The 27,808-nt window shown below is 34.4% G+C and overlaps 1 protein-coding gene and 1 pseudogene across 1 annotated transcript in view; one reads left to right on the top strand and one right to left on the bottom strand.

The window, feature by feature from the left end:
- The window catches only part of LOC120141489 (COP9 signalosome complex subunit 6a-like), a 29,803-nt gene extending 11,237 nt beyond the window's left edge, over window positions 1-18,566 (bottom strand). Inside the window, 2 exon segments of the mRNA XM_039156341.1 lie at window positions 8,690-8,693; window positions 18,556-18,566. The gene's annotated coding sequence lies outside the window, so the exon portion shown is untranslated.
- A 2,849-nt stretch (window positions 18,567-21,415) lies between these two features.
- On the top strand, window positions 21,416-26,202 carry LOC120141521 (annotated as a pseudogene).
- The last annotated feature ends 1,606 nt before the right edge of the window (window positions 26,203-27,808 follow it).

Below are 27,808 nucleotides of genomic sequence, written 5' to 3'. Positions count from 1 at the left end.
ACCCAAAAGTATTATTTTTATATTTTCATGGCCGTTCATCTGCTCGTCGTAAGAAGAATCTTATTCCAGGATTAATTACTACGACAGGACGATATTCACACAGAAGCAGTAAGTCATTTTTCATTGCTCTATTCCACTGATACTCCAACAAATGTTGATGCTATTTTGGATGCAGTCTTTCCGGTGGATACGTCATACATGAATGCTTCTCTCACTGCTGATTATACCCGTGACGAAATTCTTCTGGCATTTCAACAGATACATCCGAATAAGCACCGGGAATTGACGGATTGCCAGGTAGCTTTTATCGCAAGTGGCCTATAGTCAGTGAGGATGTTATCACTCTCTGTTAGGACCTTCTTCATGGCCGAACGACAATGTCGGAGGTAAATGAAACTGTCCTTGTTCTAATTCCCAAAATCTCGAAGCCTAAACGGCTGAATCATTATCGGCTTAGTGCATTATGTACTGTTATTTACAAGATTGTTATAAAGGTAATCATTAACAGACTTCGTTCTATTTTGGCTACTTGCGTGGATGATACTCAGGATGCTTTTGAGTCGGGTCGACAATGTTATAATTGCCCATGAAATGTTCCACTATCTAAAATGGGGAATCTGAATCCTAAACGTGGTGCCACTTTGGAGTTGGATATGGCAAAGACGTATGATCGAGTAGAATGGATTTTCCTTCAGCGCATTCTTCTACGTCTTGGTTTTGCACCTTCTTGGGTTGCTTTGATTATGTCATGTGTTACCTCTGTGTCGTATAGAATACAGATTAATGGTGGTCTCACTGCTGGTTTTCAACCACAATGTGATCTTCGTCAGGGTGATCCGCTTTCTCCGTTCCTCTTTGTGATATGTGCCCAAGGGTTATCTTCCTTAAATGTGAACAACTAGCGGGTAATCTTCAAGATCTCCGAGTTTGTTGTGGCGATCCTCGTATTACACATTTATTTTATGCTGATGACTGTTTATTATTCCTCCGTTGTTCAACCGATGAATTTGCTTGATTGCGTGCAATGCTTGATATGTATGAAAGGGCCTCTGGCCAGAAGGTGAACTATGCAAGGTCGAGCATTTATTTTGGTCCGTCTACTCCTACTAATTTGTTTACAACGCTAAGTTCCATACTTGGACTTAATATTGTAACTGAACCAGGTTCATGTTTAGGTATGCTGCTGGTGATTGGTCGGAATCGATCTACTGCATTTGGGTTCCTTCATGATAAACTCTCCTCCATTGTCCGGGAATGGATTAAACACACATTATCGTATGGGGGCCGGGCTGTTTATCTCAAATCTGTGGGGAAGGCTATTCCGACGTATGATATGGGATGCTTTCTTCTGTCGGAGAATATTATTCACGACTTCACTTCGATACTATGATCATATTGATGGACAGGTGATCTGTAACACCCATAGCTCGTATACGTCTCAAAATACGAGCTAAAATGTCATATCAACTTTACAAACATTCATTAATCATAAATGCTTAAAAATTTTGTTCCATTATAAAACATTTCATTATTAACTTTACAATTATTCTATTAACCGTGTAAAATCATAAAATAATAATTATCATATAAATCAAGCTTAATTTTAGGCAGAAGTTTAGTAGTTCAATAGTAAACATTACTGCTTAAAAACTGCTTAATTTTAAAATATTTCTTTGTTCTCGTAAAATATAGTTTTTATCTAAAATATAAAACTTCAATTCATATTTATAACCCTAATAATATATCTTAGACATTTCTTATTCGTATACATTCCATCTAGAAAATTTAAAATAGTAGAATGCCATGTAGTTGTTTCTTTGTTGAGATGCCAACTCGACTCCTTACTTCAATTGCCCTTCTTTACCTACGTGTGAAAATCATCACACATTAAGGGGTTGTTTGTTTACTTTAGAATGATTAAGCGTTGAATGATTAAGCGCTGAATGATTCAAATGCTGAATGATTCAGAGGCTCTGTATGAATTAGCTCTGAATGTGACATGTTGCTTGATAATGGCTCTGAATCATTCAGAATGTACTTTTGTGCTGAATCAGTTAGCATTGAATCATTCAGAGGTGCAAAACAAATGCGCTGAATGCTGAACGGTTCAACATTTAGCACTGAATGGTTCCATTAAGAGGCAAACAAACAGCCCCTAAGTATTCACTTAAGGCATTATAAACAAACTAAGGTGACATAAAATATTAAACAACTTAACAACATCATAACATTATTTTTCTTTATATAAAACTTGACTTCAAATATCATAACAATTCAAAACATTAAACTTAAATTCAAATAAAATCATTAAATATCCAAACCGATTTATTCAAGCCTTATTTCCTCATCAGAGACCTAAAAATCATCATCTCATGATTTTTTCAAAACCATGATAATTAATAATAAACACAACAATCATGTCATACTCTATTTCATTCAAATACTTTTCAAAACTTTCTTATTTTATTCTTAATTTCCACTTTCAAATTCATTCACATATTCATTTTCATATTCCATGTTTATAATAAATACTTTCACATTTTAGAACTTATTTTTTGAATCAGAACTTATTTTCAGACTCATAGTTTACTGTCAGATTCATAGCCCAATGCATATTTATGAGAATGCAAGGAACGTGAGTAGAGAATAAGGTGCGCACAGCGCACATCATAGTGTCAATCTTAACTAAAAATATAAAGCACTCAAAGTGCAATCATAACATGAGCATCAACGGTGCGGATCATAATGTACATGAATATGCCATAACTGAACGGGAAAGTACTCAACTTAATGGCATGCCAAATGTACCTACGACTCTTAATGCAACATACAATGGGCTTTTCCATTAATTATTATATATTATTCAATTATCAATGATATCACTATATCAATATATCCAACTCTTCATATCATAACATAATGGACAGTTGATACCCTAAACATTTCAATTCCACATAACATTTATATATCATAATCATCGTCAATTATCTTTCTTTAACATATAAACATCATATTCATCATGTAATAAATATCATAACTATCATACCATTTGTAATAAAGTTGATTATTTCGAGCATTTATAATAATCTATAACATAGGAGTAACATGAAAACATAATTTATGACAAGTTTTATATACTTGCAGTATGCATTATGTTGAGTTAATCGATCGACGGAATCGGCCAAGAGGGGGGTGAATTGGCAATTAAAATTTGGTGGAAGCTTTTGCAGAAAATTGAAAGTAATTGCACAACGATTTAGAGTGGTTCGACTTTCTCAATCAAATTCTACGTCCACTACCTTAGCTATCCACACTAAGGATTTTCCAACAAATTCACTAATTTCTTCTTTCTTTTGAGGCCAAAGAGATAACCTTACAACTCTCTCAAGAATATACCCCAATTCTTGAGAACACTCTTTCTCAAAGAGAAGATTACAAATTTGCAAACTTACAAGGAAATCCTCATAAGGTAGATTGTTTGCACAATTCTAGAACAAAGAAAAGAACACTAAAAAATGAATACAATTGAGTACAAGTAGTGTTCTTGAAAGCAAAATGAATATTGAATGAAAAATAGGCTCGAAATGCTCAAACTTGAGGTTTGATGGTTTCTCTTTGATTCTCTCTTGATTCTTGTTGATTGTTGTTTTTTGTTATTGATCAATGGCTTCTAAGCTTGTTTAAATACACCTTCAAATGATTCTGAACGTTAGGGATGCTTAGTGGAGTCAATAGAGTCGTTTAAGTGTGAAAACAATTAATTAAAGCAGTTGGGAGCGTTAGTGCATCGATGCATACCCATGGTGCATCGGTGCATCGGTGTAAAATTCAAATATTTTGACCGTTGGACCCTTAGTGCATCGGTGAACTAAGAGTGCATCGATACATCAAGTGCATTCGATGTTTCAAAATAGCCAGAGTGCATCGATGCATGGCTGGTGCATCGATGCATCAAATGCATTCGATGTTTTCATAAAATCCTCAGTGCATCGATGCATGGTATGTGCATCGATGCATGAAATGCATTCGATGTTCAATTTAATTCATGGTGCATCGATGCATGGATTGGTGCATCGATGCATCACTTTGATAAATTGATTTTAGGCTTGATTTTGGTTCAAAATACTTTATGAAATTTGTTTCAAAAATAGTTTAAGTATAAAACACAATTTTACACATTTAGTAAGGTTTGAATTTGAACTTGAAAGACTTGGAGTAATAATTTGATATTCGATTAATTAAATCGAATATACTTAGAAAATCATTGGTAAAATCTTAAAATTTTGTTTCAAAAATAGTTTAAGTATAAAACACAATTTTACACATTTAGTAAGGTTTGAATTTGAACTTGAAAGACTTGGAGTAATAATTTGATATTCGATTAATTAAATCGAATATACTTAGAAAATCATTGGTAAAATCTTAAAATTCATTTAAACTTAATTTGTTATATCGAAACACAAAAATATTTTCAACAATCTCCCCCTTTTTCGTATAACAAAACATTTGTGTTATTTTAAGATTTTCTAAAATTTTGAAATCAATTTTGAAAAATTACTCCCCTTTACTACAATACATCTCCCCTTTAACACTTTTACACTTCTCTCCCTTTTTGTTAAATCAAAAAGACATTAAAATGTTTTAAACAAGGTTTTGAAAAAACATAGCCAATTGATTATATATATATATATATATATATATATATATATATAGCTTAAGCTGCTAAGATCACAATCAAAAGAGAGATTAGCCATTAGTTTCATAACCAATATTCATAAACAAATGTGAAATGGCATAATTGGTCATATATATCTAATGAAGCAAAAGTAAGAAAATTCAACCAAACCAAATATATATATATATTAAGTTCAAAATCCAATCATCCAAACTATAACAAATTCAAGCATTTAACAATCTAAAACAAACAATCCAGAAACATAAAAAACAATCCAAGTTTGAAATACTAAGAAAGCATGGAGAAAAGATCTAATCCATCGGAGGGCGGGAGGAGGATAATGAGCTCGAACTTCAAGAGTGAGCACGTCCATAAGTTCACGCATCTCCCGCTGAAACTCAGTAATCTGAAACTCCATGGAGGCAAACCTCAGATCAAACGAATCCAAGAAGGATCGAAAATATAGTGTCATTTGATCTTCTTGCCGTGCCGGTTCCGGTGCAAGCTCATCGTCTGGAACGTGATCGTCGATATATTGCATAAGTTGCTGAAACTCAGGATCATCGTCAGCAGCCAGTTCTGGAGGAGGAGGAGGAGCACGAGAAGAGCTAGGAGTAGCACGAGAAGAGCTAGGAGCAGCTCGTGAAGAGCTAGGAGCAGCTCGTGAAGAGCTAGCTCCCGGAGTTTGCTTACCGGGTCGAAATACCCAAAGACTGGTTTCCTCGTCTTGTTTCCAATCCACTTTCTTTAAGGAAGTAAGATTGATTTGATTTTGGAGTGGGATAGGATTGTCGAGAGAGACGTTTAGACCGAGTTTGATAAAGAGGTTACTCAGAAGACATCCATAAATCAATGTTTCAACATGTTTTGAAGGAACAATGTTTATGATATCCACTAGTTGACTAAAAATAATCTGGGGCAGATTTATTTTGATCTTATTTTTAATACAGTGCATCCACCATAAATCCCTAGCACGAAGAGTAGAGTACCTACCTCCGGATAGTCTAAACCACCAAGAGATCATCAAATGAAGAAAACGATCGTGATGAGATCGTAGAGTACTAACACTAGAATTTGGAACATAGGGATATGCCACATTTTTCATTCTCATTATATAACCCATCATCATCTAACCCAAAATGAAAAGCTATAGTCTCGGGGTCAATATTAATATATTGGCCTAAAAGATAGGATCTAATGGCTATAGTCCCACATTGAGTTTCGTTTTGAATACATACCGCATTGGAATAGAAAATGCGGACTAACTGTTGATAAACGATAGGTTTGAGCTGAAACATTTTATCAAACTTCCAAGCTTTAAGAATCGGAAGGTATTCAAAGTCAATATCTATCATAGCTTGAAGAGAATGAATACGCTCTTCCCTGATTCTATAAGATTGAAAAGAATTTCTGTACCTAGAGTACAATTCGTCTCTACGACGCTCAGGCATGTTAAAACAAGATCCTAATAGAGATGTAGGTTAAGGAGGAACGAGATTAGGAGGTTGGTTTGAACAAGAACGACTCGATGAAGTCCTATGGCGTTTGGGATTTGACATGTTTTAAAGATTCGGAAAAGGAATGTAACCTGCAATTTGAAACACATGTATGCACAATAATCAATCCCAAAACTCAATTGAGTCATCAATAATTCAAGGTTCTCTAAACCGAATCCTAATGGGCAAGGTTTTGAAAACTATTTGAAAACAATTTTTGTAAAATCATAATATGTATAGTTTTTATGAAAACAACATAATTAAATCAAAAACATCAAATTTAAAAATTAAATTCAAATTTTTGATTTTTTTAATTTCAAAAATTTAAAAATTTCTTTGAAAATTTGTGAGGTTTTGATGAAATTGGTTGTAAAATCTAGTTTGTAATCATCAAACAATCAATGCCCGATAAAATGTTCATCCTAGAACTAATTAAAACTAGTCCTAAGATTAGAATATGATAAAATAGAGGTTTTTAGAAAAATACCTTGAAAATTTTAGATTTGAGAGGAATGAGATGTTGTGTTGCACGATTTAATGATAGTAACAGGATATAGAGATGAAAAGCTCGAAGATTCTGACAAATTTTTGATGATTTTGAGCAAAAGGAGATTTAGAGAAAGAGAGGCTATAAGGGAGTGTTTTTGAGGGTTTTGAAACAAAGAAGAAAATCAGGGTTTTTAACCAAAACCCGATGGATGCATCGATGCATGGCCTTGTGCATCGATGCACATTCAAGGCGTGCATCGGTGCACCTTCATGGTGTATCGGTGCACATTCAAAGATGCATCGATGCACTGTTAGGTGTATCGATGCATGAAGCACAAAAATGTCAAAAATCTGTTTTAAACACTCAAAATGATAAATTAATTGGCTCTAGTGGTATTGACAACTCATATATTGAAAATTAATCATGTTCAATCAATCAAATTAATCCTTAAACTACTTTTGAACATAAAATTAATTTCATCAAGCAACATAAACTCCCCCTAACTAATAGCAAAGAATGGAATAAAAAATTATTATTATAAGCATTTTTCATTTATTCTTAAAAGTGCTAAAGTTATTTTAAACACTAAGTGAAGATAGGTCAGTTAAACCTAATTCTCTCCTAAGTGTCCAAAATTTTTCCTTGTCTAAAGGTTTTGTAAAGATATCCGCTAATTGATGCAAAGTATCAACATATTCTAGAACTACATCTTCCTTAGCGACATGGTCTCAAATGAAGTGATGTCTAATTTCAATATACTTAGTTATAGAGTGTTGGATGGGATTTTTAGTGAGACAAATAGCACTAGTATTGTCACACTTGATAGGAATGATACCTACTTCAATTCCATAATCAAAAAGTTATTGTTTCATCCATAAAACTTGTGCACAACAACTACCAGCTGAAATGTATTCGGCTTCAGTGGTAGATAATGCAACACAATTTTGTTTCTTTGAAAACCAATAAATCAACATATTTCCAAGGAATTGACAAGTACCGGAGGTGCTTTTCCTATCTAATTTGCATCCTCCATAATCCGCATCAGAGAAGGCATGCAAGCTAAGCTAGAGTCTCTAGGATACCAAAGTCCTAAACTAGGAGTGTCCTTAAGGTATCTAAATATCCTCTTAACAGTTAGTAAATGTGATTCCTTAGGGCATGATTGAAATCTAGCACATAAGCAAACACTAAACATAATGTCCGATCTACTTGCAGTTAGATAAAGCAAAGAACCAATCATTGACCTATATAATTTAACATTCACACATTTACCTCCTTCATCTATGTCAAGCTTTGTTGATGAGCTTATTGGAGTGTCATGCGGTTTCCCATTTTTCAGTCCAAACTTCTTGAGTATATCTTTGACGTACTTAGCTTGATTGATGAAGATGCCATCTTTTCTTTGCTTGATTTGGAGTCCCAAGAAAAATGAGAGTTCCCCCATCATGCTCATCTCGAATTCACTTTGCATTAGCTTAGAAAATTCTTGGCAAAGAACATCATTAGTAGAACCAAATATTATATCATCAATATAAATTTGAACTACTAATAAATCTTTATCTTTATGCTTTAAAAACAATGTAGTGTCAACCTTCCCTTTTGAAAAAAATTTTTCAATTAAAAAGTTTGACAATCTTTCATACCAAGCTCTAGGAGCTTGTTTTAAACCATAAAGTGTTTTTGTCAATTTAAGAACATGATTTGGAAATTTTAAATCTTCAAAACCTGGAGGTTGTTCCACATACACTTCTTCCTTTATAAAACCATTTAAAATGCACTTTTAACATCCATTTGGTATAATTTAAATTCATGAAAACATGCAAATGTTAATAACATTCTAATTGCTTCCATTCTAGCTACGGGAGCGTATGTTTCATCATAGTCTATGCCCTCTTATTGAGTATACCTTTGAGCAACAAGTCTAGCCTTGTTTCTCACTATATTACCACTTTCATCAAGCTTATTCCTAAACACCCATCTAGTACCTATAATAGATTTATTACTAGGCCTTTCAACTAATGTCCATACTTTACTTCTCTCAAATTGATTTAACTCTTCTTGCATAGCCGTAATCCAATGTTCATCATTTAATGCTTCTTTAATATTCTTAGGTTGTATGCATGAGATAAATGCAACATAATTACAAATATTTCTAAGAGAAGATCGAGTTGTTACCCCCTTGGATGGATCACTTATAATCTCACCATCCTTGACATAGTTGTATTCCCTTGGGAAAGATACTTCTCTTTCTTCAATGGTTGGATTCTCGAGAGGATCTTGAGTTTCCTCATCTTTCGTTTCTTCCTTTGATGATGGTTCTCCAACGTCATGTCCAACGTCATTTGTATTTATAACACCTACATCATCATTCAAACAAGAATCCTTCCTCGGAAGGAGATTATCATTGAAAACAACATGTATATACTCTTCTACAACCAAAGTTCTTTTATTAAATACTCGATAAGCTTTAAAATTTAAGGAATATCCCAGAAAAATTCCTTCATCACTTTTAGCATCAAATTTGCCAAGATTGTCTTTACCGTTGTTTAAAACAAAACATTTACATCCAAAAGGATGAAAATAACTAATGTTAGGCTTTAAAAAAAAGTTCATGTAGAGTTTTCTTTAAAACAGGCCTAATCATTACTCGATTAATAACATAACAAGCGGTATTTGTGGCCTCCGCCCAAAAATATTTTGAATATTTTGGCAAATTATTTTCACAAAGCATGGTTTTAGACATTTGTTCTAAAGTTTGATTTTTCCTCTCAACAACTCTATTTTGTTGAGGGGTTCTAGGTGCTGAAAAATTATGGCTAATACCATTAGAATTACAAAAATCAGTAAATCTAAGATTTTCAAATTCAGTTCCATGATCACTCCTAACACTAGTTATAGAGTAACCTTTTTCGTTTTGGATTACTTTTGAAAACGTGATGAATTTTTCTAATGCTTCATCTTTAGTACTTAATAATAGAACCCAAGTATATCTAGAATAATCATCTACCAAGACAAATGTATCTTGTTTTCCACCCAAGCTAGTAGTCCTAGTTGGCCCAAAAAGATCTATATGGATCAATTGTAATACTCTACTAGTTGATACATCATTAATGGATTTAAAAGAATTTTGCTTTTGTTTTCCTTTAGCACAAGCATCACAGATTTTATCATTATCAAATTTAAGCTTAGGCAACCCTCGAACTAAATTTCCTTGAATTAACCGTTGCAAAACACTCATACTAGCATGTCCTAGTCTCCTATACCATAACCAACTATCATGCTCATCCTTAGCAACTAGGCATAAATTAGTCATATCAATAGAGCCTAAATGCACCATGTATATATTTCCTATTCTATGACCAACAAGCATAATCCGATTAGATACAATGTCAATAACTTTACAACCATTAGTTTCAAACATGACATTGAATCCTTTATCACATAATTGACTAATACTTAAGAGATTATGCTTTAATCCATTCACATATATAATATTTTAATTTGTATGGAAGAGGTATTACCTATGGTACCTATACCTTCGATGTGACCTTTTGAATTATCACCAAAAGTCACTTCTCCTCCATTTTTGGCGTTAAGCTCTATGAACCGGCTTTTGTCTCTGGTCATGTGTCTTGAGTATCCCCTATCAAGGTACCATGAGTTTGAATTTGTTTCCCGTGCCTTGTAGCAATGCTCATTTTCCTACAAACATAGATTAATTTCTAATTTTTGGTACCCAAATTCTTTTGGGTCCATATTCATAAGTTTCCAAAATCCTAGTCCCCTTAGGTATCCATTTGTGTAGGATATCTTTATCTTTAGTAGTAATGAGTCATTTAGGAACCCATATACTTCTAACAATTTTTCCATTAGAGGTTCTTCGGGGACCTCTATGATTGTAGTTTTTAAAACTTTTTCTAACAAAGTTGGATTTTGAATTTTCTCCATTTTCAAAATGTTTTGTTCCAACTTTATCAAAAGAAGATTTAAGATCATCAATTTTCTTTTGATGATCACCATTGACCTTTGAAAGTAAATTTTGCATATCCGAATTTTTCTTTTCAAACTCTTCTAGTTTGATTTGCAAATCTTTGATTTTACTTTCAAAATCATTGTTGGTCTTGGATATGAGCTTATTTTCATTTTTCAATTTTGAGACATCATTTTTATATTTTAAAAACAATTTCTCATAATCTGAAGCCAACCCATTATATTCCTCTAATAACTCATCATAAGATAAATCATCTAATTCAGATGAGTTAGAGGTTACCTTAGAATCTTCTCCAAATGCCATCAAGCACAAGTTTACTAGTTCTTGTTCCTCTTCATCAGAACCCTCTTCATCGCTCCATGTAGTCACATGAGCCTTGTGCTTATTCTTTGATTGACACTTTCTTTTCAATTGTGGGCAATCATATTTGACATGCCCTGACTTTTTGCATTCATAGCAAATGATAGGATCCTTCTCTTTTGGTTCATTTTTGAGACCTTCATTTCGTTTGAATTTTCTTTCTCGGTAAGGTCTCATCATTTTTCTGAACCGTTTGGAAAACAATGCCATTTCCTCGTCATCTTCATCTGAACCACTCTCATCTTTTGTGGATTTGAGAGCAACTCCAATATTTTTCTTCTTCTCCTTTCGTGTCTCATCAATCTTATCGAGGTCCACCTCATCTTCAAGCATCATTTCATGAGTGAGGAGGGAACCAATTAGCTCTTCAAGAGTTAAGGATTTTAGGTTCTTAGCCTCGATGATTGTCGTCTTCTTGGATTACCACGGTTTTGGAAGTGGGTAAACTAACTTCCTCACAAGCTTTTAATTTGGAATGATCTCTCCATATGATTTGAGACCATTGATAATCGTTAAGAATCTATCTGTCATAGCTTTGATATCTTCATTTGGTTTCATCCTGAAATTTTCATAGCTATGTGTTAGAAGACTAATTTTAGATTTTTTTTACCTCATCGGTGCCTTCATGAGTGACTTGTAGTTTATCCCATATTTCTTTGGCGGTTGTACAAGATGAAACTCTTCTATATTCATCTGGTCCAAGAGCACAAAATATGATATGGATTGCTTTGGAGTTGAGCTGGAACATTCTTGTCTCTCATTCACTTCACAATCTTGGATGAGTGAGAGGCTTCATATATCCGTCTTCTATAACATTTCATGCTCCCATGCCACTTGCTTGAATGAAATACATCGTCCTATTATTCCAATAGGCATAGTTAGCTCCATTGAAGAAAGGAGGCTTGTTGACGGGCATCGAATTGAGACCGGAGTCGACATTTGAAGTAGAGGCCATTGATGACTTGATAATCGATGTAACTCTTCCCGAATCGAATCAAGAGGCGATTAAACCTTCAAATGAGTGAGGCTATGATACCAATTGTTGAGTTAATCGATCCACAGAATCGGCCAAGAGGGGGTGAATTGGCAATTAAAATTTTGGTAGAAGCTTTTGCAGAAAATTGAAAGTAATTGCACATCGATTTAGAGTGGTTCGACTTTCTCAATCAAAGTCTACATCCACTACCTTAGCTATCCACACTAAGGATTTTCCAACAAATTCACTAATTTGTTCTTTCTTTTGAGGCCAAAGAGATAACCTTACAACTCCCTCAAGAATATACCCCAATTCTTGAGAACACTCTTTCTCAAAGAGAAGATTACAAATTTGCAAACTTACAAGGAAATCCTCACAAGGTAGATTGTTTGCATAATTCTAGAACAAAGAAAAGAACACTAAAAAATGAATACAATTGAGTACAAGTAGTGTTCTTGAAAGCAAAATGAATATTGAATGAAAAATAGACTTGAAATGCTCAAACTTGAGGTTTGATGGTTTCTCTTTGATTCTCTCTTGATTCTTGTTGATTATTGTTTTTTGTTATTGATCAATGGCTTCTAAGCTTGTTTAAATACACCTTCAAATGATTCTGAACGTTGGGGATGCTTAGTGGAGTCAATAGAGTCGTTTAAGTGTGAAAATAATTAATTAAAGTAGTTAGGAGTGTCAGTGCATCGATGCATACCCATGGTGCATCGGTGCATCAGTGCATCGATGCATACCCATGGTGCATCGGTGCACTAAGAGTGCACCGATGCATCAAGTGCATTCGATGTTTCAAAATAGCTAGAGTGCATCGATGCATGGCTGGTGCATCGATGCATGGCTGGTGCATCGATGCATCAAATGCATTCGATGTTTTCATAAAATCCTTAGTGCATTGATGCATGGTATGTGCATCGATGCATGAAATGCATTCGATGCTCAATTTAATTCATGGTGCATCGATGCATGGATTGGTGCATTGGTGCATCACTTTGATAAATTGATTTTAGGCTTGATTTTGGTTCAAAATACTTTATGAAATTTGTTTCAAAAATAGTTTAAGTATAAAAAACAATTTTACACATTTAGTAAGGTTTGAATTTGAACTTGAAAGACTTGGAGTAATAATTTGATATTCGATTAATTAAATCGAATATACTTAGAAAATCATTTGTAAAATCTTAAAATTCATTTAAACTTAATTTGTTATATCGAAACATAAAAATGTTTTCAACACATTACTTGCAAAGAAATATTATTTTGTATTAATATACACACTTAAAAAATATTTTGTTTATACCACTAGAAACTAGACTCGAATACGAATCTAACTATATAAGGCACTTTTTTCCATTTCATCTTATACAATTTATAGTGAATTTTTGAAGTTGACCTACAGAAGCTTTTTTTAGCAGAATCTATGCCTTAGGATGGGTATGGGTTGGGTTTCGGACAACCCGACCCGATTTAAAAATTTTACATCCTTCACCCGACCCTACCCGACCCGATTTTTTTAGATAAAATCCGAACCGATCCGACCAGACTTGAAATAATAAAAATATTATTTTTATTCAATAAAAACAATGATTAAATTGAAAATATATATAGAGGGGTATTATTGTAATTATTCCTAAATATATAAGGTAAAATTATTTTTTCTGAGTATGGTCGGGTCAGTTATTTTTCACCCTAAACCCGAATCTGACCCGGCCCGAACATCACCTTTAAAAAACTGTAACACGTCCAACCCGTACCCGACCCGGATACGAATTCGAGGTGTCACGTTGACTTTTCAAAACCTTTACTCTTACAAAATCATGAAAATTTTAAACTTTCATTAAAATAAAGTGAACTAATTTACATAAGTATAATCAAAATATTACAAAATCTATTAGAGCATATGTGATTTAAACTTGATTGCATGCCAACATAATTAATTCAACAAAATGACATACTGTTTGAATCACTTCTGATCTGATCTTCGGTAAAAGGTATGTTCCCTTGTTGAATTCTAAATCTGATCTTCCTGCTTCTTGGTACCTACGTGTGAAACACTCACACGCTATGTCACAGACTTAGTGAGGTATATAATACAATAATGCAGTATCTAAGTCATGAACATGTAATTCAATCATTTTAGCATGTAATCACAATCATTTTAGCATGTAATCACAATCATCATATAACTACTCAACAATAACATATATAATCATGCATTTAACGAATAACACATAACATCTTATCATAAAGTTAATTCTTATTATATCTTTTTATGTGCCCATGTACATTACTGAGAACTTAAGGTATGTGAGTACATTGAGATTGTGCACATATGATGTAGAATTGTCCCGAAGGACAACATACAACCCTCGACTCTTGGCATGCCAGTTATACCCACAACTCTCATATCACATAACATGGGCTTGAACTTTTATATGTTTCATGTGTTCATATAGTCAACTAACTCATCACATATACATGTACTCATATAACTCATATCATTTCTCATATAATCATATATGTTCTATCTCATAACATATATCATATGTGCATATAATAATTTATTTCATATCAGCTAGCTTATGTTGTTCGTTTATGTTCACATGGATCACATAACCTATATAAAAACATATAAACATATATTACTTATGCATGTACTCATAATGATCATAACATATGCATGTCATAACTATTGAACCATGAAATTTAAATATAGGAAATAGACTTGTCACAAGTCTTGTTTCCATAAAACAACATCTATATTATAGTATGTACTCACTTTAGCCTCACTTAGTCCAATTCAACTCCTATAAATCATTATCTCTCGATTGATTGATCTTAACTCTTTGACTGTTCCGGAACTGGCTTATGTTTGATATCTACACCAATGTACATTTGATACAAATATTAGTATTTTAAACCTTATGAATCAATCATCAATAAATTAAACTAAAAGAAGTATCTAATTCACATTTTCACTTTGAGTAGTATCGATACCCAAGGTATGATATCGATATTTCCTTTACTGTGGTATCGATACCATGCTTTGGTATCGATACCCTTTCCCGATTCTAGAATTCTATGTCAAAAATGGTATCGATACTTGCCTAATGGTATCGGTACCCTTGGTATCAATACTACCCCGTAGGTATCGGTGCTCCTTGAATATCTTATCATCTTTTAGCTTATGGTATCAATATTGTTCATACAGTATGGATACCCTACTCCAATTATCACACATTTTCCTTTTGAAGTATCAGTACTGGATGAATCAGTACCAATACTCCTTACCCAGAAGTCACTCATTTAACTCGAAAATTTACCAGTACTTACTTAAATCTTCTATTTTGAACTCCCTTCTTGCCACTAAACTTAACTATATTTACTCAAATCATTCTATATCCATACAAAACATCATTATCTTCAATATCAATATCTCATCCAAATTCTTGAAACCAAGAATCTTACTAAATTTCCAACACGTTTTTATTTCATTTCTAACACTTTACACTTCTTATTCTAACTGATGACAAGTCAAATTTGGTCTCAAACTTCACTTACTAACTTCTTTTCACAATTTCACTTAATAACCTCTTATATTAAATCCTTCATAACTCCTTCATCTTTTGGTTTTAAGACATCTTAAGCTTTCCTTAGGCTTAAGTATTATCTAAAGAACATAAACCAAGCTTAAATTTAATAAATAATCACCAAACATGACACTCACCTTTCCAAATGGAGTTCACGACTGAATGAGGAAGAAAACTCTGGAAATCTTGATTTTTAGCTCCTCTAATCTCCACGTTGATACTATATAACCATAGCAAGTTAGTAATTATCTTACTTGTCAAATGACCATTTTTCCCTTCTATTCTTCCTTATTTTCTATTTAGTCCTACATAAAAATATTCCACTTAAGTCCCTAAACTTTTCAATTTATCTAATTTAGTCACTAAATTCTAAGATTTTACAATTTGGTCACTAACCTGGTGTTACAAAAACCCAACCCGAGTCGAACCCAATTTTTTTTTTAAAAAATGACCCGATAGGATTGGGTCGGGTTCGGGTTCCATGCCCATCTCTAGCTGCCTTGCTTTCTGATCGATCCTCAATTAAAAATTCATATCATTTTGTATACTTATCAAAATCAATATCCGTTTGTTTTAAACGAAACTAGACTGACATAAAAATCCAAAGGTGTAAAATCATTCTCTAATCATTTCTCTATAATTTATGATGATTTTCTAAAATTATTATTTAAAACACAAATTTGGAAAGATTTCACTAACTTATATTTTCAGCTTATTCACTAATTTTGAACTGAACATATATGTATGAATCACAATTCACATAATAATTAGAAGTTACTTCTTACCATAGCAATTTAGTCACTGGCTCATCACAAGCCAATGTTTGCTTGATAACACAAATACGAATTAAATATGTATTCACCTGGTGTCCTTAGCTTGTAAAGCTTCCTAGCACTTCACATTATGTCCTTAAGCTTCTCCTTAGCTTTAGCATTGCTTGATCTTGATTTTAATCATAATCTATATGAACACCATTTACAAAACATATACATTTCAAACCATATGTTAAATTCTTACTAACATAGGCACACAATAGAAAATAAATTCCTAAAAAAAACTTTCGATGCTCATTCGATACGAATTTCGTATCACATCATCAATGTTGACCTTAATACTTCAAATTGTCCAATAAATCCCTTTTTATCCAAATTCACCCAAGCTTCACATAACATTTTTCAACTTTCCATTTTAACTACCATTTATGAATTCTTTTAGAATTCATATCAACTTTTCATTTTATTCCAAATAGTCCTTTGCCTTTTTGCTTCAATTCAAGTTTCAAACAACTTAATTAAATTTTCAGCATCTAATTTTCAACTCAATACCTCAACAACTCCACTATTACCACTTAAGTCACTAACTTTATTAATATTTTCCATTTAGTACTCAAACTTTGCCAACTTTCCAAAATAGTCAAATTTCATATTCTAACATCAAATTCAATATTCTAACTTTCAATTCCAGCGTAGTACATCATCTTTCTAACATTTGCACATAAACCCTATAATTTTTTATAATTGTCAAATAGGTCCTCTAACTATCATAAAATTAAAAAAATGGCCCAAATAACTTTCTAAAGCTTGTAGAACCTTTCAAACGTCATTTCTAAGCCTAGGGAAATTTTTCAAAAATTTCCCCCAATTAATTCGTTAGGGTCGAATATCACAGTGGTTAGGGTTCTTGATTTTCACTTGATTCAAGCATGAATTCCACCTCCAACAATATTTCAAGGCTTCTACAATCAAAGCCCTAACATAATTTAACCAAATCACAATTTTCTCCCTTAGGTCATGGCCAAATGGAATTTCACCCAATTTCAAGTAGTTTTAATCATCATACAAGCTTTAGAATAAATCCTTTTTATCCAAATTCACCCAAGCTTCACATTACATTTTTCAACTTTCCATTTTAACTACCATTTATGAATTCTTTTAGAATTCATATCAACTTTCCATTTTATTCCAAATAGTCCTTTGCCTTTTGCTTCAATTCAAGTTTCAAATAACTTAATTAAATTTCCAGCATCTAATTTTCAGCTCAATACCTCAACAACTCCACTATTACCACTTAAGTCACTAACTTTCTCAATATTTTCCATTTAGTACTCAAACGTTGTCAACTTTCCAAAATAGTCAAATTTCACATTCTAACATCAAATTCAATATTCTAACTTTCAATTCCAGCATAATACATCATATTTCTAAAATTTGCACATAAACCCCATAATTTTCCATAATTTCCAAATAGGTCCCTCAACGATCATAATATTAAAAAAATGGCTCAAATAACTTTCTAAAGCTTGTAGAACCTTTCAAACATCATTTCTAAGTCTAGGGAAAATTTATCCCCAATTAATTCGTTATGGCTGAATATCACAGTGGTTAGGGTTCTTGATTTTCACTTGATTCAAGCATGGATTCCACCTCCAAACAACATTTTAAGACTTCTACAATCAAAGCCCTAACATAATTTAACCAAATCACAATTTTCTCAAAACCCTAGGTCTTGGCCAAATGGAATTTCACCCAATTTCAAGTAGTTTTAATCATCATACAAGCTTTAGAATTAATCTCCAACATCAAAAACATAAAAATATTTCATCAAATCCTCAAAATAAACAAACCCTACATAAACCCTAATTTTCAAACTATCAAGTGATAGAGAATTTCAAGGGGATTAATTCTCTATCTGATAGTTTAATCCAAAAATCAATTGAATGAGCTTAAAAAAAAATCTTACCTTGTAGCTATGGTGATGCACGTATATTTTGGGGCTGGAAGAAACTGAAAATTTCTGATTTTTCTTCAATTAAAACATAATTCTCTTGGCTTAAGCTAACATAAATAAATTTAAAATTCATTTAATGTAAAATTATCATATTACCCTTAATGAAACAAGATAATTTCAACTTGCCATTGCATTATCATCCCTTTTAATATTCCAAATTCAAAGTTGAACAAATAAAAACCCACTTTCCACCTTTGCCCTTGTAAATTTTCAAAAAATGTAATTTAGTCACTAAATTTTCCAATTTCATATAGATATGTAAAATCGACTTCAATTCCACCGATCCATATTAAATTTCATTGTTCTAAAATTTGAAAATAATATTTTCAACCTTTATCTATCATCCTTCAAATTTTCGTGAAATTCTGATTCGATCCGATTATCTGATTTTCTTTCAGAATTTACTGCTTTATAGCTTTTGACACAAATTTATGATCAAAATTCTGATTCCCATGAAAGCTTAATTCTTGAGGTTGAAATATTTATTTACGGTTCAAAATACCTAACTTTTAAAAATTACTTTTTTGGTCCCTAAAGTTTTCCAACTTTCTACTTTGGCCAATAAACTTTCAGAATTTACGTTTTGGTCACTAACAAAAATTTGGGGTATTACATTATCCTTCGGACCGAGGTTGGTCGTTTGTTAGTTGGGACACTATCTGCAAACCGAAGAGAGCCGGGTGACTTGGTTTCCATGATCTCCGCCAATTTAACCTTGCTATGCTCGGTAAACAGATTTGGCGCTACATTCGGTGTCCAAACAATTTTGTTTCTCGCATCCTCTCCTCCAAATATTTTCCGAATGGTCAGATTCTGGATGCTACACTAGGGGTGAGACCTTCGTTTGTTTGACGCAGTATATGGGCTGCACTACAAGAATTTCAAGCAAGTTACTTCTACCGAGTTGGAATTAACAACTCCGTGGCAAATCATAGTAATACTTCGGGGGGGTCTAGCACCTATTCATTTGCTGGGTTCGTATTTCGATAGTTTTAAGAATCTAGTACAAGTCGGGAGTTCATGATTGATGGGGAACCTCTATGGAATGTCAGTTTGGTGCGGTAGATTTTTAATGATGATGATGCTGCATCTATTCTAAATTGTCCCATTGCCCCGATTCATGGCGATTTACTGATTTGGGGTAGCCATTCTTCTGGCACATATACTGTTAAATCAGGATATTCATGGCTGTCTCGCTGCCACCGCAATGCTCAAGCTCCACCATGCCTCTGGCTTGCTCTCTTTCGTTTATCGACTCTTCCCCGAGTTCGTCTATTTGGCTGGAGGGCTACGCATGAAGCATTGCCTGTTGGACGACGACTTTTCCTTGACAACTCGCTTCGCGATTGCTTGGAGGTTCGGACACTATTCACCATGGCTAGTCTCCCTTCGTTTGTGACTTTCGGATACTTTGAATCATGCGGTACGTGGTTAGCCTCTTTGCATGCACTTCTAGAAACTTTAGTTTTCACGTTTTTGGTGGTGCTGCTGTCTCAAATTTGGTTTCCTTGGAATGTATCCATCCATGACCTGCGTTTACTCCCAGGTTGGCTTATTATTTATTCCTGCAAGTCGATGCAATCTGCTTATGATTTGGCCAATGCCCGCTCCTGCTCCTCTCGGTCCACTTCCCACACTCATAATCATAATGACCATTGGATGAAACCTCCTCCCAGTTTTGTGAAACTGAATGTCGATGGAGCGTGTCCTTCTGATGATCGACTAACTGCTGTAGGGGCGTTGATCCGTGACACAGATGGTTTTGTTTTGGCTGGGAGGGCGAGAATAATAGACTGTCCTCGGGTGGCCAGCTGTGTTGAAGCACGTGCTCTTTGTCATGGTTTACGGTTGGTTTAAGAGTTGGGTTACTCTCGCGTGACGGTTGAAAGCGATGCAGCTTCGGTTGTTACGCAGCTGCTTCATCAACCTTCTGATCTGTCGACTCTCCAGTTTACTCTTGCTGAAGCTCATCAGATTCTGGTTTCTGAACCAGGATTAAAAAAACACCGCTAATCCTCTGTTTTGCTGTAGTGCATCCCGTTCTTCTGATGTTATTTCTTTTACGCATAATTATCCTTCATGTTTAGACAATGTAATTGTCAATGACGCTATTTACAGCTAATGAAGTTTGGGCATTCTTTTCTCCTAATAAGTTTAGTAGGAAACTCGCTTTTTATCAAATAAAAAAGAAAACCATTAAGGCTGTAAGGCAGTTTAGCTTAAAAAAATTAAGGTAAGCTATAAGAATGATCACTTACATTTTATATTTATATATATTTTTTTATCAAATTTTAAAAATATATATTTTGATCACTTACGTTATCATTTTATTAAGTTTTAGTTACTGAAATGTTGAGTGTTGTTAGTTTAATAATGTAACACAAAATTTCAATTTATTCCTTTTTCTAAATATGTTTTCTTCCCAAATTCTAGCCACTTCTGTTGTTAAGATAAATAAACAGATCATTTGGATATTGCATATCAGTAGCTCTTACACATATCAGTAGGTAGTTAAAAGAATTAGAGAATGGGAAATAATCCCATATACGAGTCCTCCAATAGAACAATCTCACAATTTCAATTGAACAAATAATTTAGGCAAGGCTCCATCGATCGAACCTTTTCGTTATATGTCTTGATCAACAAACTACCAAGATTTTGAATATGATAAATGCAGACTATAAAAAGCATTGCCTCAAGATTGAAGAAGATGAACAACAACGGGATAAACCGGGAAACATATTAAAAAGAGTAAATTAAATATGGCCCCTAAATTATTTTAGGACTATAAAAAGGTCCATAATTATTATTTTATCTTTAATTTAGGACTTAAAAATAAAAAATAAACACTTCTAATAATGTTTCCTGTTATTAAACTAACTGCACTCAACGTCTCAGTGGTCAAAATTTAATAAAACGTGAGTAATTAAAATTTAATTTTTTTTTTATTTTGGTGAATGAAAATGTATAAATATAAAAGATAAATGACCTAAAATATTATTAAGACAGAAAAAATATTATTAAGACAAAATGAAATACAAGGTAAAGCAAGAATGATCGAACACAAATTTTCTGCTGCTCCTCTAATAAATAAAAGAGACAGTTAAATTGAATGAATTTCAATTAGGGATTTTCATTCTCCCTGGTTAGATCTGGAACCCTAAAATTGAGGTAGATGATATCCAGCTTCATCCAAGCACACATCATTCAAATTCAATAATAATAAAAAAAGAAACCAAAAGGTTAGATCTTTAACTATTAATCCTATATTTCATTTCGTGGTTTGCCCAACCACCACTGCATCGACTCTTGTTCGTATTCCCCTCCCAATATGTTTATTGATAGAAGTCTTTAGCAATGGATTGAAACTAATGAAAGCAGATACCCAGATTTTAATTTATTGTTTTTCTCTTGGGTTTTCTTTGATTTTCCGTCGCGCTGTGTAGGTACTTGCTCCGCTAGGAACATGCATGCCAGACATAGAAACGCTGGGAAAGACTACAGGTATAATTCTATGGCGGTGGGGCTTTCCTCCTCCCGAATATCCCCTGAGACATCGGGTAGAGGCCATGGGCTCTACAATTCAGAGTACCGCAGCTTCAAGCGTGGTTTTGGGCGTGGTCAAAGCCACCCAAAATCATTCCAATCGCATCCGACTACACCGCGCGAAGTCACTGACATATTTATGGAAGCTGGCCGTCTTGCTGCGGAATACTTGGTTTCTCAGGGATTGTTGCCCCCCTAGTGTGCTGCCTGCTAAATGGCAGACCGGTAGGTTGAAAAAGCAGACGGGGGATTATCAAGTTTATAGGTCACAAGAGGCTGCTAACTTGCACCTTTCCTCCGATGGCCGAACATCGGCCCTTGCTCGTCTGAGAAATTCTAACTCTGATTTGGGTTTAGGCAGGAGGAGGTATGCTGATGATAATAACTCCTCATGGTCTAGAAATCTTTCTAAAGGAAGAAGGAAAGAGGGATCTTACCGAGGTCGAGGATATGGGGGTAGCGGATCATGGTCCAATTGGATCCGGGATTCCCCTGATTTGGAAATCGATGATGATAATGTTTCTGGACATCATGAAGAGTCACAAGATGGTAAAGATGTTGGTGATGGATTGCAGAAGCATGTCTCAAGCGAGCTTGCTCCGAAAGGTGAAGAATTAGATAACTTCGATGATAAGTACGGCCTACAGGGTGAATTGAGCTCAAAGGCAAGTTCTTCTGGTGCCGACAAAGTTCTTAAGTCTGAAGCTGATGGTGAACTCTTGAAGAGATCCGATGATTCAAAAGATTTTAGAATGGAGGCTGGAGAGCTGAAAGATGGAAGCAATGATAATGCTGAAACTGAAGAAGAGTGTATATTGAAGGATTTGTCTGTCAAGCATTATTCCACAGAGGATGATGTCTCGGGCAAGACTACTACAGATTTACTGGCACTCTGCAATTTTGCTAAGGTGCCTACTAAAACACGTTCTTCGTTGACATTGAAGAACTTAAAGGCCGATTCAGTTTCAGTAAATGAGCAGGAAAGTGTTTCTGATTTTGAAACTACTAATGGTCCTCAAGTTTTACTCGAAGACAACTCTTTGGGAGGTTCCTCTGGTGATCTGATATTAAATAGAAGTCAGGATTTGAAACCTGATTCTGAACTTTCTGTAGATTTGTCTGTTCATTCTTTTGGCTTGGATCACATGTATGGTGTTGAGCAAGGCAAGTGCACAAGGTCTCAGTCTTTCCCTGATAGAGCACTTTTGCATGATAGTGAGCAGGAATTGGTTCCGGGAATGTCTGGCCTCCAAAGATCCTGCTCTATGGTTACTGTTAAAGAGAGAGGCGAAAAACGAGGTTTGGAACAGAGTGATTTGAGGGAAGGAGCCAAAAAACCAAGAGAATGGCCTGAGCCTGTGACTACCAAGGCTGAGTTCTTGCCATTTCCTGATTTTGAGGACAAGAAAGTGGGTCTAGTAGAAGGGATAGCTTCAACTTCTGAGGAAGTTGGCATGATTGTCGAGAAAGGGATCCAAGACAGCTTGGTTACTAATTCACATTTTCCAGGTGGAAATGGTGAATCAAGTGTCAATTATGTACAAGAAAAACAACTTTTTCCAAATGCATTCAAGATCTGTGACCTTAATCTGATTGAAACGTCTGATATCAATGAAAGTCACCATAATGATCCAATTATCATGTACTCGTCTGCTCCAGAAACCAAAATTGAAGTAGCAACGATTGGTATAGACTTGTCAATGAGTAATTCCAATGGTTCTGCTGGAGGTAATAGGCTTGCAAATAACTGTAAAGAGATTGAAGTGATTGATCTAGAGAATGATTGCACCCAAGAAAACAAGATTGTAGATAATTTGGAGAGAAAGTAAGTTTACTTTACCGGTATGCTTTATTCATAATTCTGCTCATATGTTCCCCTCATGCATACAAATATTTGCAAAAGGATCTTCACAACTTGGTTTTCGGTTATTTCCTACCTTTTTTCCAAGTGCAAAGTGCCTCATGCAGCAACTAATTCCTCTAGGCTCCCATTGTCTTCTTGAATATGACTTGTTTATCATGTAGGAGTGAACCAATGTTTGTGTTGAATGTGACTTGTTTATCATGTAGGAGTGAACCAATGTTTGTGAGCATGAATGGCGATATGACTGATGTACCGGATCAATATGATGGGCTTATGATCACAGAGTTCCTCAGAAATTTTTCCAATTGCCCCTCAGACGATATCAATGTTCACCCTCTACAAAATGAAAACATTAACACTCTGCAGAATGAGATGGGCCTTCATAATGGAGAGGTACAACACTAATTGCGTTGAGTAGGATATTCATTCAGCGTACAAATCTTAATGTTATTTACACCTGGTATCTTGATACTTACTGACCTTAATTAATGTTAACAAAAATTTTGAGTGTTCCTAAATGTCTAATTTCTTTAAAAAAATTGATATTGTTATGATGATTATTACTATATTAATATTACTACTTTTTTGAAGAATAGTTATACTAAAGCATTTCAGTTGAATAAGTTCAGCAGTTGCTTTATGAGTTTATTGGGATTTTATTTTCAGGGAACTCTTGCTGATGACGACTCAATATATATGTCCCTTGGAGAAATACCATTAAGTATGTGTCCTATTTAATTTATAGTTTGCTCTCTTGTGGCCGCTGGCTGGTTGACCTGTCTGATCTGTTGTTTCCCTGGACCAGTAATTTAATACATTGTACATTCATGCATCAATCTAATATTGTGGAAACATGATATATGTTTAAAAGCTGCTAAAGGCAATAAATAAAGTACATGGAAACTGCTTTCTTTTTTATGAATTTTAGCCGCAGAGAATTTACTTCTCATTTCCCCTTTAACAACTACCATTTCATATACTGCATTTGCCGAAAGGGATTTAATTGGTTTTTTTCACCAAATTTCCCGAAGTTGATTGATCCTGGGAACTCCTTTGAAAAGAAATCCAGTGGTGTTTGCTGAAAGAATACAAATGTATATGCTTAGCATATGAAAATACCAAGAGGGTGCCAGTAGAATTGGTTAGTGTGTACTTAGATTCTAGATAGTAACTAAACTTTTTGCATTTTACGATTTGAAAGAATTGTAATCCTGTAAAGGATTATGAAACTTATTGTATGTACTTGGATTCTAGATAGTTTATTGGTCAGTTTTGGATAGAAAAGATAAGAAAGAATAACTTTATAAAAATAGGAGGGATACAAAGAGGAAGAGCTAAATCTCTTGTTTGGTTTATTGATTGAAGGGAAGGCTAACTGAAAACTGGGAATTTTTCAAGTGATAAATCAGCAATATAGTGACTAACTCACTATATCCGAACTACCTCTCCCCTAGGTTTGATTTGGAAATTAAATAATTGTATCTCCTGTGGTGACTGTTCTTCTTCTCCATTTTCCTTGGTTAACCCGAACAAAAATGAATTCTCAAGCACCAGGGTTTTGCAATGACCCCACGGTTATGCTAATTTTGGATTTTCTTTTCTATTTTATGTAAATCAGGTGCTAAGATGTGTGGTGGGAGAAGTTTCCTCCCATAGAAGGCTTTCTAAGAGTAAGAACATCCTGGAATAGCTGCAAACTTGCATGAATAAGTTTTAGGGTAGCTCAGGTTTTTTTCATTAGTTCAAAAAGATTTTCGATGATTTCTTGGCCTCAGGACAAGTTTTTCCCCATTTTTGTTCCATTATTTATTCTGCATTGCATTTTAATATAAACAGTTGCTGCTAGTTTCTTACTTATTATTGGTAAAAATAGGTTAAATTATACCTATGCTCTTCTAACTAAATATGGTTATGCTGTGAATTATTTTTCATTCTTTTCGACTCATTTATTTTTCTACGCTGAGAAGCCTTTGATCTTTTACAGGCTTTTTGCCGGCGTGGGAGCAACCACCAGTACAGGAGTATGAAAAGCCGTTCTGATTCTATAACTGTGCGAATATGCGATGAAATATCGCTTACTATGTTAACATTAGTTACCGGAGTTCCTCTCTCATTATTGTCTGTTCCATCCTAGTGCAACTTGCTTTTGAATTTATGCTTGTATATCTCTGCTGCCGGTAGGAATTTACAACATGGTGAAGCGTTTTTTTCATTTGGCCCGTTCCACTACATGATAAGAGGAAAGAAAGCTCATCATGTTGAATTCTAAAGTATATTTCTTCTCCTCCTTTGCTTGGACTGGATTGAGATATAGAATGATATTCAAGTAATTCGCTGAAAGTCTTTGTAGCCAACTTAGCAATTTTTTAGTGAGGATGATGCTGATTGAGATAAACTTTTGACTCACACAATCGCTGATGTGCAATGGTACTTGCATGGCTACCCCTGGTAAGCCTTGATGAGAAGGGATAAAGACAAGTAGATATATTGCTTTATTTAGGAGGAAAATTTTAAAGGTTGACTATAGATCTCGAGTGTAAGTAGGATAAGATACTGTACTGCTTGTGCCACAAAATATGTTTTGAATCTGCAAGACTCCATAAGGGGATAGAATGGTGCCCAAATCTTATCTACTTGTGTTTAAGCTCGATTTTGAGCCTGGTGATATTTCATGCTTGTGTAATTTACCATAAGGCATTTAACTAGTACAACTTTGGGTTACCACACTATCCTTGTGTTTCTGATATCTTGCTATTAATACCAAGAATTCATCTCCTCTCTGTCATATCCTATTTTCTTTCTCATGACCGAGTTCTCTTCTGTTGCTGCCCCATCGATTTCATCCCCTGATGTAAAGCAGCTAAGTTAGCTTGGTAGCCCTCAAATACAAGTATCTGCTGCAGGATGAGTGGCTTAGGCTTACTACTTGTTCTAGTTAAGCTATCCACTGCTTCTCTCCACAATAATTTTGTTCATTTACTTATTATTATCATGCACTAATATTTTATAACTAGCAGAGAACAAGTCTTCATGGCATTGCGTCCTATCTTAGACTCTTGGACCATGTACATGTACATGTATATGTATATGTATATGTACATGTATATGTATATGTACATGTATATGTACATGTATATGTATATGTATATGTATGAAAAGAAAGGGTAATCATAATAATATCATTGGATCAAATGTTGTCGGTTCCCTTAAAAGACTTGGAAGGAGCTAGTAACCTTTGCTGATGATTGGATCAGGTGAAAAGAGACCCTACGAAAGCAATGATCCATTAGATAAAGACTGGAAATGAATCGTCCAAATGCTCAAATCCTCAGGTTTCTGTAATGGTAGTTTGAGGAACATTGAGCTTCCAAAGAGTCGAGATGAGAGCACAATTCTCTTGTATTGAAATCATCATTTCTTCCATTAGCAAGTAAACATTGTCGGAATTCATGATTCGTGTATGAAATGAACTACAACATTCCGTTTCCATGTGAAAGGAAGGATGGTTCATGAATTTGAAGAAGCAGAAGCCTGACCCCATTTCGATTTGAGATGGAGAAACTTGCCTTATTCATGTAGGTCCCTTTCTTTAAAGAATTGAAAGTTTTTTCATGATCTCTGCAAATGCAGCAGCTGCTTGTGCTTGGCTTTAGCACTGGTCTGTGATTCTTATCATGTTTTGGAATCCAAGGCTTCTGAGGTAGCCTAGCCTAACCCATCAGCATCACAATACATTCTTTTGGATCACAACACTTGTCTCTTTCCTTTTCCTTTCTTTCGAAAGTTCATAAACTCAACATTATGAAACCATGTAATATGATATCTTAATCCCTTAACGGTTCTATAAACTCCCAAAGGAATATATAATATTAAATTCCAAGGATTTCATGTCATCATCATGTTCCCAGTTTCTGGCTATAATGGACCTGTTTTAAATATGCTCCCGCAGTCACCTACTCTCCGCATTTGTCTATCTATAAGATTGGAACACGATTCATTTATTTTTCCTACATTCGTATATAAT

Source organism: Hibiscus syriacus, unplaced genomic scaffold (genome assembly GCF_006381635.1).
Source record: "Hibiscus syriacus cultivar Baekdansim isolate YM2019G1 unplaced genomic scaffold, ASM638163v2 tig00110809_pilon, whole genome shotgun sequence".
NCBI lineage: Eukaryota > Viridiplantae > Streptophyta > Magnoliopsida > Malvales > Malvaceae > Hibiscus > Hibiscus syriacus.
This window is presented reverse-complemented; position numbering and strand designations above follow the sequence as displayed.